Here is a 14,360-nt window from a genome sequence, read left to right as displayed (position 1 = left end):
AGCTTTCTGCAGAGTACACATAGAGGGTTTTCTGTATTCACCTGCCCTGCAAGGGGGCTCTCTACAGGGGCAGGAAGGGTTGATTCTTCTCCTGTGGGACTTACTTGACACTCTTGTGAATTGTAAGAGGGTGGTCTACATCAGCATGGTGGGGATTGGGACCCATTCTTCCCTGGGAGAAAGTCTTGCTCTCTGCTCTTTTATTTCCAGTGGGAAGAATGCAACCTCTGTACAGAAACAGTCTAAGACCTTTTATGAGTGGGACCCCTTGAATTATAACATTTCAGAATTTCCTAAAGCTGCTAATCGGATTAGTTGTATAGTGGAGGAAGTACTTAATACGTATATACAGACACACAGGCTCTTCGTATCTGGGAGCTGCAGTTCTGAACAAGCTATTAGGCCAGGCATTCTTCTTTCCCTGTGTTGTTTCCTTGTCCCCAGAAAATGTTGTTTAGCTGAGAGGAGTGGGAGGAGGGGTGAAAAAAGTGCTACTTGACACTCTTGGGCTGTTTGTAGGCATACACTCTACGAGCTTGTTGCAGGCTCCAGAGGAAGAATGCAATTTGCATGCCCCTATGGGTGATGAGGGACAGTGTTCTCCAGTAAACCTAGATCTACCTGCAGATGATCTATTTTTGTAAAGGCTGTGTATTGTCTGATGAGGGCTGAGACTTCCAGGTGTGGAAAGGTTTCCCATTCCAACTCCCCTTTGCCTTCTTCTAGTCTCCTGTCTAGACATCTGGATGTCTCTGTCCAGTGTGCCTGGATTCTTTTGTGTGGTCACGCAGGGAATTGGCATTACACAGGAAATTGCACCTCTTGTTTTATGTATTTAAAGTACATGTCAAAACTGACATGAAAGTCCTTATTCACATGGGCAGTCTCCTTTCACAGAATCATCTAGGTTGGAAGAGACCTCCAAGATCATCAAGTCTAACCTCTGACCTAACACTAACAAGTCCTCCACTAAACCATATTTGTTCCAAAGGAGCTTCCTTTTCAAGCATTTGTTAGGGAGAGCACAGGTTGGGCAGCTGAATACTGCAGAAGGCAGTATCAATAGCATCTTGTGTGCAAAGCATCATTCTCAGATGCTTTTGTAGCAGTGGGGTTTTCTTTAGACTCTGTAGAGGGGAAGGCAGACACGATGACAGTCTATAGATAAGTGTAGCCCATTTAATCCAAGCAGGTTTTGTGGAGTATGTGTGCTGATCTCTGTCCACTCAGTTAAAACTGAGCTGTGAGTTAATAGAGAGTTTTTGCAAACAGTGCAGATGAACTCTGAGTGAATGCCACGAGACATGCTCTTACAAGAGAGCTCATAACTACCAACTAGTTCATTTCTCATCTAGACCCTTTCAGGATTTTCCTGAAGATTTATTCCAAAGTGTTTTCTGCCGACCCAATTCTAAACATCCAGTGTTGTTTCTTTCCTCCCTCCATTAGCTACTCTCCTTTGAACCTAGGTCCTAAGGTCGTAGAATTGCATGTGTTCTTTTTGTTTGTTGCTTTTTATACTAGTAGAGATTCTGTAGGCCAAATTGTGTCCTCCGTACCCTCCTGTTATTACAACATGTAATGCCATATAAAAATATGCCAAACAGAAAATTTCTCCCTTCTCCCTAAAATGGTTTGCAGCTAAAGGGGTGAAAAACAATAAGGGATGTTGGTAAAGGGAAAGTGTTACTTTGCATTTAGAGTGTTTGATAGCTGCCTCCCTGCCTCTGTGGGATGAAGTCTGCATGTCATGTTTGCTATGAAAATCAGTTGTTCTCATGGGATAGTGTTGAAGTGGATACCCTTTGGATTTGGCCCAGCAGAGATACAGTAATGGTTCAAAGCATAATGAAACAAATAAGGTGCCTGGAGATCTGCCAGTGGGTGCTATTCTCAGCATGTCCTTCACCAACTCATAATTTTGATGAAAAATTGTCCAACAGCTTATGGTTTTGAAAAGTCTTATAGATTTTTTTAAATTTATTGAAAATGCTTTCTTTACTATATCAGTAGTTCAGAAGAAATTTGAGTCTAAGCTTTGAGGATTCCTGTGCTGCTGAAAACTCACTGATGGCTTTGAAACGTGGGGAAACAAGAAAGTCCACTGGTAGGCTGTGAAACTGCACAGTAGCTCAGATCCAGTCCTCAGGTGCAAAGTGATCGTCTTTGCTGTATTGCTTTATTTGCTGAAGCATTAGTCACAGAGGAAGAAGGCCTTTTCTTTTCTTGCCGTGCCTTGGGAGTGGTGTGCCTATTTAATCTTAACGGCCTAATTTAAGTCTTTTCAGGCAGTTTAGGGATTAAGAGGAATTTACTGGTATATTATCTCTTATCCTGATTTCTGTATCACTTTGAGGCAGCTTCAAGTCCTGAAAGGCACCCCTGTGGGTGAGAAGGGCAAGTCTGTCTTCTGTTTGTTCTGCTTTGGCAAATCAAAAGACATGGGAGTCTGGCTGCCCTCAGTGCTACCACGCTGTGTTAGACTTGCTGCTGAGGCAGTGACTACATCCCACTGCAGCCAAGAATGCTTTTCAAGAACACTCAAACTAGGTTTTCTTGGCCTCTGATACTGAGAGATTTTCAGGCTCATGGCTTGAAGGCCTTGATGAAGCTTTCACACTTGCACAGATCAGTTTCAGGAAGGATTTATAGAGCATCTTTATGGGATAGAATAGGTAATACTTCAAATAACAGTGTGGTCAGAACGGGGGTATGTATGATCTCAGGGATTTTACTGAAATAACAGTGGGAACTGCCTTTGAACCATGTAAGGTATTTAATAACTTGTGTTGTGACAGAGGCTGCCGCGAATGGCTGGAGGCACTGGTATCAAATTCATGAGCCTAGTGCAAGCAAGTTATTCTCTGGTGAATTAAGCAAAGAGGAGTTCTGAATTAAACCTTCTTTTAATAATAGCAGGGAGCTGGTTTGTTGGCACATTTTTTTGCACAGCTCTTCTGTTCTTGAGCATGTTATGAAAACAGCAAAGTAGCTACTTTTACCAGCTCTGCACAAGGCGCACATCTACAGCAGGCTGCTTTTCTTTTTTGTGTTTTGGGATGCCTGTGGTGATCTTGTTTCACCCTGTTTCACAGGACTTTTCCTGTTTCAGGACTTGCTCATGGCAAGTACTGTGCATAAACTGCTTTGGGGTATGGAGGCAAACTCTGAAGAGATCTGGAAGGGAACAGAAGAATGTGCAGTGCTGTGTGAGTGCATACTTGGAAGGTCTGCATGCTGCAGGGGGGATGACTGCAGTGCTTTTCTAGTTGCATAGCAGCTTTCCATTCAAAGTGTGGTGGGCTGGCAGCCACTGAAACATATTTCTCTTCTCTCTGGTTACATTACTGAGACAAGGCATTAATTCCCACATAAGTCTGGATTGTTTGCAGGACCTTTTACTACAGTGCAGCTCTCCTTCTAAGAGCTATGTTGTTTAGCCTCAGACTGGAGAATAAGACTTCTTCACCAGTGGCATGCTTGAGGTGTTCAAAGCAGTCACAAGCAGGACTTCTACTGCTTCACGTTGGGAGAGATTGCTTAGTTTAGGAGCTGAATGGATTGTGGGATGTGATTGACTGATATCCCAGGGAAGATCTGATTTACAGATTTGAAAGAGAGATGGTTAAATTCAGCTGATTTTGCATATACATGCTAAGCTCAGAGCTGTTTTTCCTTTGTAGCTCTTGTTTGGTGCTCGGCTATAGTGGTGCTTGGTTCAGGGTAGATGGGGTAGACTTCAGCATTGCTGTGTTAAGGGCTGCCTGGGGCCCAAGCTTGAATTCATTTCAGTTTGGAGCGGATCTATGGGTTGTGCTATCGTAATCTGAGCTGTGTTTATGATAACTGGCCAGGAGCAATGCAAATAGCTATGTATGTGGTATAACTCATATCTGAGAGCGCTTCCACTGGGAAATCATTGTGAAGGCTGCTTCCTCTTATATGGGTAGAGGAACATCTTTATTCTGGGAGAGGTGTCTGAGGGCTCAGTTCATCTGTGTGCATACCTCCTTTCTGTTTTCCACAACATGTGATGTGCACACTAGGGATTTCTCTTTGCAGTCCGTGCAGTCTCTAAAAAGGAAGAGGAGTCTCGGCCCATTCTGTGGAAAAGTAGGTGGCAAATGCCTGACACTTTGCCTGATGATAAAGTCTATTTAGCTGTGTCAAATGATTTTTCCATGACTAGCCCCTGTGTTCACCTTTTTGAGTCCGTTCAGTCAGGGGTTTTACCAGAGAAGGCAACCATGAAATGAATTTCCCATAGTTCTGTCGTTTACAAAGGCAGGGCAAGAGTTCTACTTCGGAAGAATTGGGTAAATCCTCTAGGGCTGAGAGTGCTCGTTTCTGTGCACTAAGCCAGTCACCTTCTCTTTGCAGAAAAACAGATGCTGTTTTTTTTCTGCCAGTTCAGAATCTTGCAATCCTGTTGCAACTTTCTCAAACCTACCAGATTTTCTCCAGCATAAAGGTAATAGCCTAGAAGGCTCATGACCCTTGGCTATAGCTGATGAACCTTCTAATTCCCCGTGTGTAAGGCCACATCTGCCTGTTCTCTGCTGCCAGCTGCACATCCTGCCACTGCTGCGGGATTTGTCTGTCAGGCAGGCAGTGTCTGTGGGGTGATCCCACAAGCTTCGGGTCTAGAGTGCTGGTGATACGTGCTTGGCCATCCAGTGAGCTGCAGCTCAGTTCACAGGCACAGATTCTGCTCTGGAAGGCCTTGCAGCTGATACTTCCAAAAGCACACCACAGGCCAGCTTTGTGCTTTTGGCTGTGCTGTTTTATCCTTTCCGCACTGCTTGCTTCCAGTAAGGAAGAATTCCATGGGTAGTTTAATGTGGGAGCACAAGAGAGGTGCAGAGCAGCAGCTCATTGCTTTGCTTTGCCTTTGTATGTTTGAGTGATTCTTCTGACTCCCTTCCTCCATAAGCTCCTGTGTGTTGCATATTCAGTTCTGCTTTAGAGACTCCCTGTCTTGCGTCAGTCCTCTGTAGCCCCTTGCCCGGAGTACAGTATTCTCCTTCCTCTTGGGGCAGTTTCACTTTGCCCCCTGCCCAGACAGGGTTCTGTGCATTTGGTCTTCCATTACAGGTTAATACAGGTTCTTCTTTCTTGTATTTACCAAAGGGAATTAATTCTTCTCCTTAGTTGTCTGCTCAGAAGCTCTCCTTATGGGATACCTGTGGAGAGCTTTCACATGCTGATAAGTGCTGTCTTACTGTTCCCTTATCCCTGCTTCACGAGTGTGGTTTTTTTTGTTGGTGGTGGTTTCTCTTTCCTACTTTCATACGATTTTTAGGCTGTGGTTTGTACAGTCCCTATGTGTCTTTGAAGTATGATGGGGTGAGAGAGTGGTACTTGAGTACTAAATAACATGAGTCAACATCAGATGTTAATGGAAGACTGCCACTGACTTCTTAGGCAGTGAGGTGCTGCTTGTGATGTGTGTATGTGGTAACAACAGATACTCCACCTGTTGCACAAAAAGGTATGCAGGATCTGATTTTCTTTGGATTAGGGACTCTCCAGGATGACACTTTACTTCAGAACCACTTAGGACAGGCCTTGCGGTGTTCCTTCATGCAGTGGGCTGTGGTATTCCAAACTCAGTTTATGACAAATGGAGAAATGCTTCACTCACCACAAGAGAAATAAAAGTCTATCTCCTCTTCCCTCTTTGCTTGTGATAAATGTGATAGATGTCCTGCAGGGCAGGCTAAAGAAGGTCCCAAGCAGTAAGTGATTATACCGTTTGGCCCTTGCCAGTGCACAACCTGAACAACACAGCCCTGCTACTTGCTCTGTGTCCCCCTTGGAGTAAGATGTTGTTTTTCTTTTCCCTCTTGTCTAGGTTCCTGATGGCAACTGGTCACATACATGACAAAGTTTGTTCTGGAAATGCACTGTACCCTGAAATCAAGTTTTCTGAATGGTGGCCTCCCACTTGTCAAAATAATTAGTTTCATTTTTGTTTTGCAGTCAACATTCAGCTTTTCATAGTTTTTTCTTTCTTTTTTTTTAAATGATTTTGAGCTCTGAAATTTTGCTCAAATTAAAATGCTGTTAACAAATGGCATCGTAACAAAATTTCCCAGCTATTTCTTTTCCCAGATATATTACTTATCCAATCTTAGTGGTAACTTTGGCAGTGTTTATCCTATGAATCTAATTCATATGCTTGTTTCAGAAATAAACCAGGAAGATGACAACTCAGTATCACTCTTGTCAAATGCTGCACATCAGGAATTAATCAGGTTACATTTTGTTAGTGAGCAGTTAACTTACTTTAAACACCCAAAGACAACTGCAAAAATTGTATACGTTGATGCTGTAGTCTAAGCTGCTTCCAAGCAGCCCATTTCTACAGCTTCTTCCTGTTCGGTGTGGTGCCATCATCCGATTTGGGCATAGCTGCAGATCAGAGCAGTAGTTGCAGCACACTGTCAGTGCTCAGTGCAGAATCCCTGTTGCTACCTGCTTGGCTTTGCCTGTCTTTGGCTCCCAGCCCCACAGCTTTGTCCATCCCCCAGGTTCTCTTTTGGGCAGGTCTCAGGTACCTGGGAGTTGGTACAAGATGGCATTATTAATCCTTTAAGGAGCTGGGGTAGTCACCATGTAGAGCATTTATAACATCTGATTGCTGTTTGCAACTGTCTTGCTCTTGATCGTTCTTAATTAAATTTTCTTTAGGTCTTGTCTACAGCTGGTGTAACACACTGGGAGACTGTTCCTTTTACTGGTGCCAGAAGAGTCTGAATAGTCTTTTGTGTTTAAGTGGAGGTTATTAAATAGATTTATATTAATTAACTGTGATGCAGGGAACACATGGGCAAATGTACTTGAGGAGATTGGTTCATCCGTATGGAAATTATGTTGGAAGTTAAATCCATTACCCTAATTGTAAAATTCGACAGTGCTTAGCCAATAACTGTGGAATTGCCTAACTTATGCATTTGTTTCAGAGCTGGGCAAGTGCCTAATTTCCTTGAATACTTGCTCAAATGAAAAATTGAATTTGCCTCAACTGTGTATGCTTCTTTGTCATTTCTATGAGTGTCCTAGCAAATGAATTTGGAGATAGAAATGGTCAGTGAAAGACTAAAATCTAAGAAGCTATGAGAGGAGCCATTGCAGGATGGTAACTCTGGGAGGCTAGCTTGGATGCTTTGAACTTCAGGCTCTTTCCTTTAAAGCAGGGATGTTGCTGTGCCCACAAAATAAATGTTGCTTACCCCATTCCGTGAAATAGCTGGCAGGTCCAAGAAAAAATCAGCAGCCAAAATGACTTGACGAATAATAGCAAATAACAAATAAATTAGAAAAAGTTGTAAACTGCTCATGGTTGATTGTGAACAGAAAGGAGTTAGGTTTGTGGAATAAATGTGTTTGCCTCAAGCTGGTTGTTCAGGCCTAATTTGGAAAGAAGGCTGGCGTTTGTAGCTACAGTGGACAAAAAAAAAACTTCACTGCAGCTCCCCTTTTCAAATGGCAAGGACAAAGTATTTATTCAGCTGTCAAGTGGGGAAAGAAAGCAAATTAGTTTTAGGCTGAAATGCTGTGCTGTGTTTGCCGCTGCAGTTCTGAGGCCAGATGGTGACTTGAACAGCCCTGGGGAATGGGTAACAAGTTTCTCTGGGGCAAAGATCACAGGCAAAAGGAAATATTCATATTATCCTGCTGTTTCACTTCCTAGAGCTGTTCTACAGAGAAGATTGTGTGAAATTTAGAAAGCTTTGTCTCTTGGGGGTATTCACTGCTGTTCTTGAAACTGATGGAGTTGCTGAATCCTAGAGTCGGATTGTGGCAGAGATGCAGAGGTCTGAGAGTTGCTTTTCTACCAATTTGATTCTTCCAGTGAAGTGCAGCTGTCCCTGGGCCAGGTTGGGTAACTTCTCTGCCAGCTCTCAGTGTGGCAGTTTGCTGTGGTGAAGAAAGCTCACTTTGCCACTTACACCCCAACTCCCCCACTGTTTTTTTAATGACTGCGAATGATTCAGGCATCTGTTTCACCAAGGAGCTGAGAGATGGCACCTGGAGTGGAGTGGCATCGTGCATAGGTCCATTGTGAAAACATAGGTCTTGTGCTCCTGAGGCAGTGCTGCTTTTGGACTGCAACCTGCTGAGGTACCAGCTCCTGGCGTTGCTGCTGCAGCAACAGAAATCCGTGCCCCATGGTTAGCCCTGTGCTCAGAGAAGCTCTTGCTCAGGTTTAGGCCTTCTTTGGGCTCCTTTATCTGCATGCCACCTGGAGTGGTGACATGCAGTTAAACGCTGCTGCCAATCCCCTTGGGAGCCTGGAGGGAAAGGCTCTGAATAGCGATAAGTGAAGCTTGAACTGTCTCCCTCCAGCATGCTGAGAAATGGTGTGGTGTTGCTGGCTCCAGTGTTGCTCCTGCTCCGCTTGCTGCCTGTAATGGTCTTGCTCCCCTTGGCCTGCAGAGCCTCCCTGGGTGCTCACTGGGGAGGCTGATGCCCTGGCTGAGCAGGTCCTGGTGCTGCTGCTCACAGCTGGGGTGGAGGCAGGGGTCTGCTGGGTATGGGGCTGGAGTTGACCTGAGGCTACCCAATGGCAGCCACATCTGTGCTCCCAAAGCCTTTTGAGTCCCAAGCCAGGCCCCACTTGCCCTATGGCCTCAGTGCTGGCTCATTCCTCAGTTTCCCAGCCACTGGGAAATTCCCAGTCAGTTGGGGTGTCCTTTAAATGAGTTGTGCTTGAGCTGGTAGGTAACCAAGCAAATGGGGTGTCCCTACTGCTGTATCTACTTAGGGTCCTCATCCATCTGTTAGATATGGCACAGACCTCTAGAGGGGGCAGAAGACATCAAAAACTCTCCAAGAAGCTACAGGACTGGGAGTGTTTGAATATCCAGGCAGAAAGCAGTCTGGAAGAAAGCACTCTGTGCTTGCACCACATGTTCTCCGTGAAAGGAGTTTTAATTGCTTTTAAACATAATTCAGCTTCCAGTGTAATGTTTTCATTTATAGTTAATTTTTATCCAGTATAAACAAGGTAAGGAGAAAACAAAAGGATTAGAAAGGCTCAGTGGGAGGAGAGCTGGCTGGCTGTGCCTGGGAGCCCACAGCTGGAAGGGAGCAGAGGGATGCTGCAAGAGAGCACAGAAAGGCTGAAGCAATTAGATTGTGCAGGTCAGAGGGAAAAGGATGTTAACAGGAGGGGGCCAGGAGGGTTTGTACTGCCCACCAGAACAGCATTGGATGAACACCAGACAGCTCTTACCATTTCCTTAACACCTGGAGGTTCACTTCTGTTTTCCTTTACTTTCAAAGGAGAGACAGGTAGAGGAGGATTATTGTGAATCAAGAAGGTTGTCTTGGAGAGGCAGACACGTGTTAGAAATAGATCTTGATCATTTGGATTCACAGGAAATCTAATGCAACAGAGCATAGTTGGTGCTACATATTGCTGCTTTGATGTGCTGGAGGGGAGAAGTTGCACGCTGGGCTTGCAAACCTGGTTGTGCAGCAGAGACATGCATGTGGTGGAAGTAGTTGTGTACTCACTTTGGCCTTTCATTTTCACTTGACTGAGTAAAAGTGAGAGCCTTGCAGGACTCTCACTGAAAGAAACAGTCTGTAGCTTGCTTGCTTTCTTTTCGCTCCTATCTGTCTGTCCCTTTTTTACCCCAAGGGAAAGAGGTGGTTGCTAATCGCCTGTAGGAAAAGGCCCTCTTCCATTCTTCTCAGTCCTTCCCAGTCTCCAGAGAGTATTGACTCTTGGTTGAAGGGCTGGTGAAGAGGTCCGTTCAGGTTCTTCCACTCCTTGCAACACCTTCTTTGAAAAGAAGATGCATCACAGTGTAAAAGTGATGCAGCCACTTCCAGAAAACCCTTGAGTGCCCAGGGAAAACACAGGGTGCTGCTGATGCTTCTGCTCTGCCTGCAGAGGATGGCCAGCAGAAGGACACGTTAAGTGCTTTACAGCTCATGTTTTTGGCAGTGCTGCATTTGCTTAGCTGTGATCACCTTTCCCTTCTTGTGAACTTTTCTGGGAGGCTGGTGTCTTGTTCCTGCACGAGCATTTGCAGAGCTGATGTGGACATGACACATCTGCTTGTCAAACCTCTGAACCCTGGGACTCTCCTGAGTTACTGCAGCTAGTCAGCTTACTCTGAATAAGAAAAACAGATTCCTGAAGGGAGTTTGGAGTTCGGAAATCTTTTCCTCTTTAATTTATTTTTCCTTAAGTAAATTGAGGGGAACGTCAGCTATTCCACTGACAGGAAATGGTAAAGGATCTATCTCAAATCATTTGCTCAGATCTCCAGGGCCCTGGGGTTTATGAAAAGGTTTTGCTATAGACTCTCTACCAGCTCTGGGAAACATCTGTTCTGCATTCTGAATGCATTTTCCAATACATCTCCCAACAGAGCTTGTTTTAATAAAATCATCACTTTCTCTGTGGTTAGAAAATCCAGTGCAATAAAGGGTTTTGTGTGCCCTAAAAAGTTGTTGACCACTGGTTAATGAGAAAATCAAAAAGCAGCATGTAACATCATTTGTCTTACCCTATACTTTCAGAAGTTTCCCTGATGGTCATAATATGACAGAGTTTACCAGAACTAAAACTCTGAAAAGAGATGAGTGCTTAATGTTACCTGTAATTCTCATTTTATATTGATGCTTCATTGTAGCCTCTGTTTGAAATCCAAACTCTAAGCTATGGCATGTGACTAACATATGTATTGAATGAAACTATGAAAGTGAAGAATTTTAAGGTATGAGGAGGGGAGATTAAATTGTCTTTTTTTGAATTTAGGACACATTTTTCCTTGATTGTGTCCAAGCTCTGAAATGGCTTTTTCACCACCATAAGATGTAATAGAAGAAGTCTTGCTGAGGTTCAGTTCACGTGAGGACCAGATAATTATCTGTACAGTCAAGTTGTTCTCTGCTGAATTAGAAAAGCAGGAGAAACTGGCAAAGTCCCCAGGGCTCACTGGAGACTCCTTTGTCCTCAATGGAGGTGACAAACATAGTGGTTGAAGCTATTGCCCAAGTTCAGCTAAGTAGCCCTTCCCCTGTATGAAAAGCAGCCAACGAAAGAAGAGAATATCCAGTGCACATGGTCGAGAGAGTCTTTGTGGGCCTGGAGAGAAAAAATTATCCTGGCTTGGAACTGCATTGAAGGTGAGAGGGTTTCATTTGGACATTATCTGTTCTTTCACCTTGGAAAAAAGGGAGATGTTGCAGCTTCATCTCATCCAGCTTCCCATGTAGGAACATTTTGTGTTCTCAATATGCAAATTTTCAGACACCTACAATTCCTCTTGACTATCATTGGGTTTTAAACTAAAATTCTAGATAAGCATAGTCTGAAAATTAAGCTTCTAGTATTTCAGGATGGATTGATGTTTCTCTTTTGCTTTCAAGTGACTCAGCTGTCTCTGAACTAGTGTTTTCAGATAAAAACTTGAAGACATTGTTACCATGTTTTAGAAGTCAGCAGTCTCTCAAGCAGTTTTGCAGTGTTATGGGGTGTTATACAGTGTGTACGCTCAATAGGACGGTGGTGTGTATTTTCGGGCCCACAGCTTGTGTCCTAATTAGCAGACTGCTTTGCTGCTTTGCCTGCCTTTCCTCTCCTTTGTTAAACAAGAAGGCCTTCATGGTTTTTGATCAAGTGTAAGGAAGCATGGAATTTTTATTTTGTAAGGGATCTCATCACTCTGTCTTCTGTAGTTCAGTCTACTTGCATTTTAAAACAAACAAAAAAGCAGAATGCATGCAACAATAAATATTCTCAAGCCTAACTTGCATCTGGTAGAAGACAAATTTACAGTTCAAACAAATTACTAAGGTATCCTCCTTGTCCCAGCCTCTCCTGTGGGCATTATGGATACTGTATGGAGTCTGCTTCCTGCTCTTTCTTTGGATTACATGTCTTTTTGCCTGTGCTAGTGGCAGAAGGAAACTGCAAATAGTACAGTTTTATCCAACTCTTGGCATACTTTGTGCTCTCTCTTTCTCTCTTAATCTGCTGCCTTTTATTTTGGTCCCAGCTGAATAACTTGGACTCCTTTAAACAAAATTGGGTTTTCATTTTCCTCTTCTGGAAGAGGGGGAGAAGCTGCTTTCTTCCCAACAATGCCACAGCCTGCTGCTTTCTGCTTCACTGGACCCTTACATATCACCTCAAGCTGCCTCTGTAGTTTCTGCAAACAATTTAGGCACCTGTTCTTCAGCCATGATTGTGAGCGTGGTGAATTAACTCAGACTTACAGTGCATTTAAGCTACTGGAAGCAAGCTCCCTTGGCAGTGCTGGTCTGTGGGGAATAGAAAAATGAATTGTCATACAAGTGCACTCTAGGCTGAAGGTGAAATATTCCAGCCTGGGAGGAGAATCTTTTGTGTCTTTGTCAGGCTGTGCACAGGAGCTAAGTTATCTAGCAAGGGAGTCCAGCAATGCTCAGCTGGAGCTGTTAATTCCTACAAATCGTTAGGAAGGAGAGAATCATAAAAGTGTGGGAGCTAAAAGAACTTTGAGGATTTAGTACAGCTCCCTACACAGAGGCATGATCAAACAAAATCTGTATCATCCCTGGTTGTGGGAGAAGCAGACAAATCTTAAAAAGTCAGGATGGGAAGCGTGATAGCTGGTCTGGCACAGCAACAAGTATGAAGTACTGAGCATGAAAGTGATTTTGGAGGGCTTGATAACTGCTGGATATACATTAAAAAACAAAAAAAGTCAGCCCTGTTTTGCTTATGTTATTAAAGGTTACTGTAAGTAGTAGATCAGGCCTGCCTTTTTATTACTATACAGGCTGTTGCATCAAACTGAAAATCTGCATTCTCCCTGTCAACGTTTCTAGTGATAATAGGCTTAAATGCATACATGGGCAGCTCATGCTCTGGAGCAGTGATGGCTGGAATCCACTCTGCTCTCTGATGTGACAGAATAGTCTGACAGAAAGGTACAACAACTTAAGGGACTTGTTGAGGGAGCAACAAGACCCACACATTGCCTGCAGTCTATGTGCAGTTGCTTCCAGATACAAGGTACATTTCTTGACTTTATTGATAACATGCCAGTGATTTATCTTTGTCTTTCCAGGATCATGCACTATCCTTCTCTTGCGAAGAATCACTTCTTATTTAACGATTAAATGTCTGTGTTTAGGTATCATAAGGATAGGAAGTGTTTAAAAGCCCAATCAATCAGAACAATGTCTTCCAAAATTCTCAAATATGATTCCAAAATACCCCTGGGGGAGAGAAGGGTGTGGGTGCTCCCTGTCTGTCCTAGTGAGATTAGTAACGTTTGAAAGTATCTGGTGTATCTGCACACCCATATCTGGCTTTTGTATAGCGCTTTCCCCTTTCATGGGCTACAATGAGACAAAATATGCAAAGATGTTTTAGATTTCATTAGTCACACTCGTTTATTCAAACATCTCCTTTGCATAAGAAACCAAGGCTTGCACTGATCTCTGGGAAAGAATGTGCTCACAGCTTGGAAAAGCAGTCTGCGCAAATGACACTGCTGCACGGCAGAGGTCAGCAGCCCGGGTGCAGGAGAAGGGGCCCGGCTGCAGGGTTTGGTGCCATCATTTGCAATTCAATCCCATGCAGTTCCCTTTTAGGGGAACAATTCACTCAATGCAGAGTTGTTCTTTTTTCCTAATTCACCATATAATTCACCTCCCAATTTCAATTAAGAAGCAATCTGTTTGTGACTGCAAGCTGCATTTGTTTAGAAATACGAAATTATCCTTTGCTTCAGCAAAACCCACATACGTTAATAATTCTGGTGGTAAATGGCTGGCTGGGGTTTCCTTTAAATGCAGTGGGACATTGTGTGAAGAATAGCGTACTTTGGGAGGGTGAAAAGTCCTGGGGATGTAAAATTTAACTAAGAAGAGGAACTTTTGTTGAGCTTGGGCTGAAGGAAGTGACAAGGACTGCGTATGAAAGAAAACAAAGGGAAATCTTAGGATGGGACATTGGGGCTGGAAAAGAGTGATAGAGTTCAGAGCAATCCATCTTGCTGAATCAGGCTTGTTCCTGTTCACACATCTAGTGGCTTTTGTCCAGTCAAGCTCTGTTAAATTATGGCACTTCCTTTGGGAGACAATTCCCTGATTTAGTGCGTCTCTTGGACCAGGAAGCTTTAACCTATAGTCAGCTGAGAGTCTGGGTATTTTATTTTCCTCTGGTTCATTTTATTACTCTCTTCCAATCATGCCTTTCCTGGTATGCTAATTAGTTCTTATAATATAATATTGGAGGGGGTAGAATCTGATACCATCCTCTCAGCCTTCTTCCCAGGTGTCAGGGATGTACCTTTCCCTGTGTCCTTGCCTACTTGGAGGGGCTGGAGGAGGTTTTGCAAGAA

At 43.7% G+C, this 14,360-nt stretch overlaps 1 protein-coding gene across 18 annotated transcripts in view; it reads left to right on the top strand.

Annotated features, from left to right (window-relative positions):
- The window catches only part of TLL2 (tolloid like 2), a 93,241-nt gene that overhangs the window by 30,738 nt on the left and 48,143 nt on the right, over nt 1-14,360 (top strand). Inside the window, exon 1 of one of the 18 annotated variants that reach the window (XM_083844917.1) lies at nt 29-11,151. The exons of the other annotated variants lie outside the window; for them this stretch is intronic. The gene's annotated coding sequence lies outside the window, so the exon portion shown is untranslated. Of the gene's footprint in view, nt 1-28; nt 11,152-14,360 lie in introns of those variants that run through there. 18 annotated transcript variants of the gene reach the window in all.

Source organism: Anser anser (genome assembly GCF_964211835.1).
Source record: "Anser anser genome assembly, chromosome: 7".
NCBI lineage: Eukaryota > Metazoa > Chordata > Aves > Anseriformes > Anatidae > Anser > Anser anser.
This window is presented reverse-complemented; position numbering and strand designations above follow the sequence as displayed.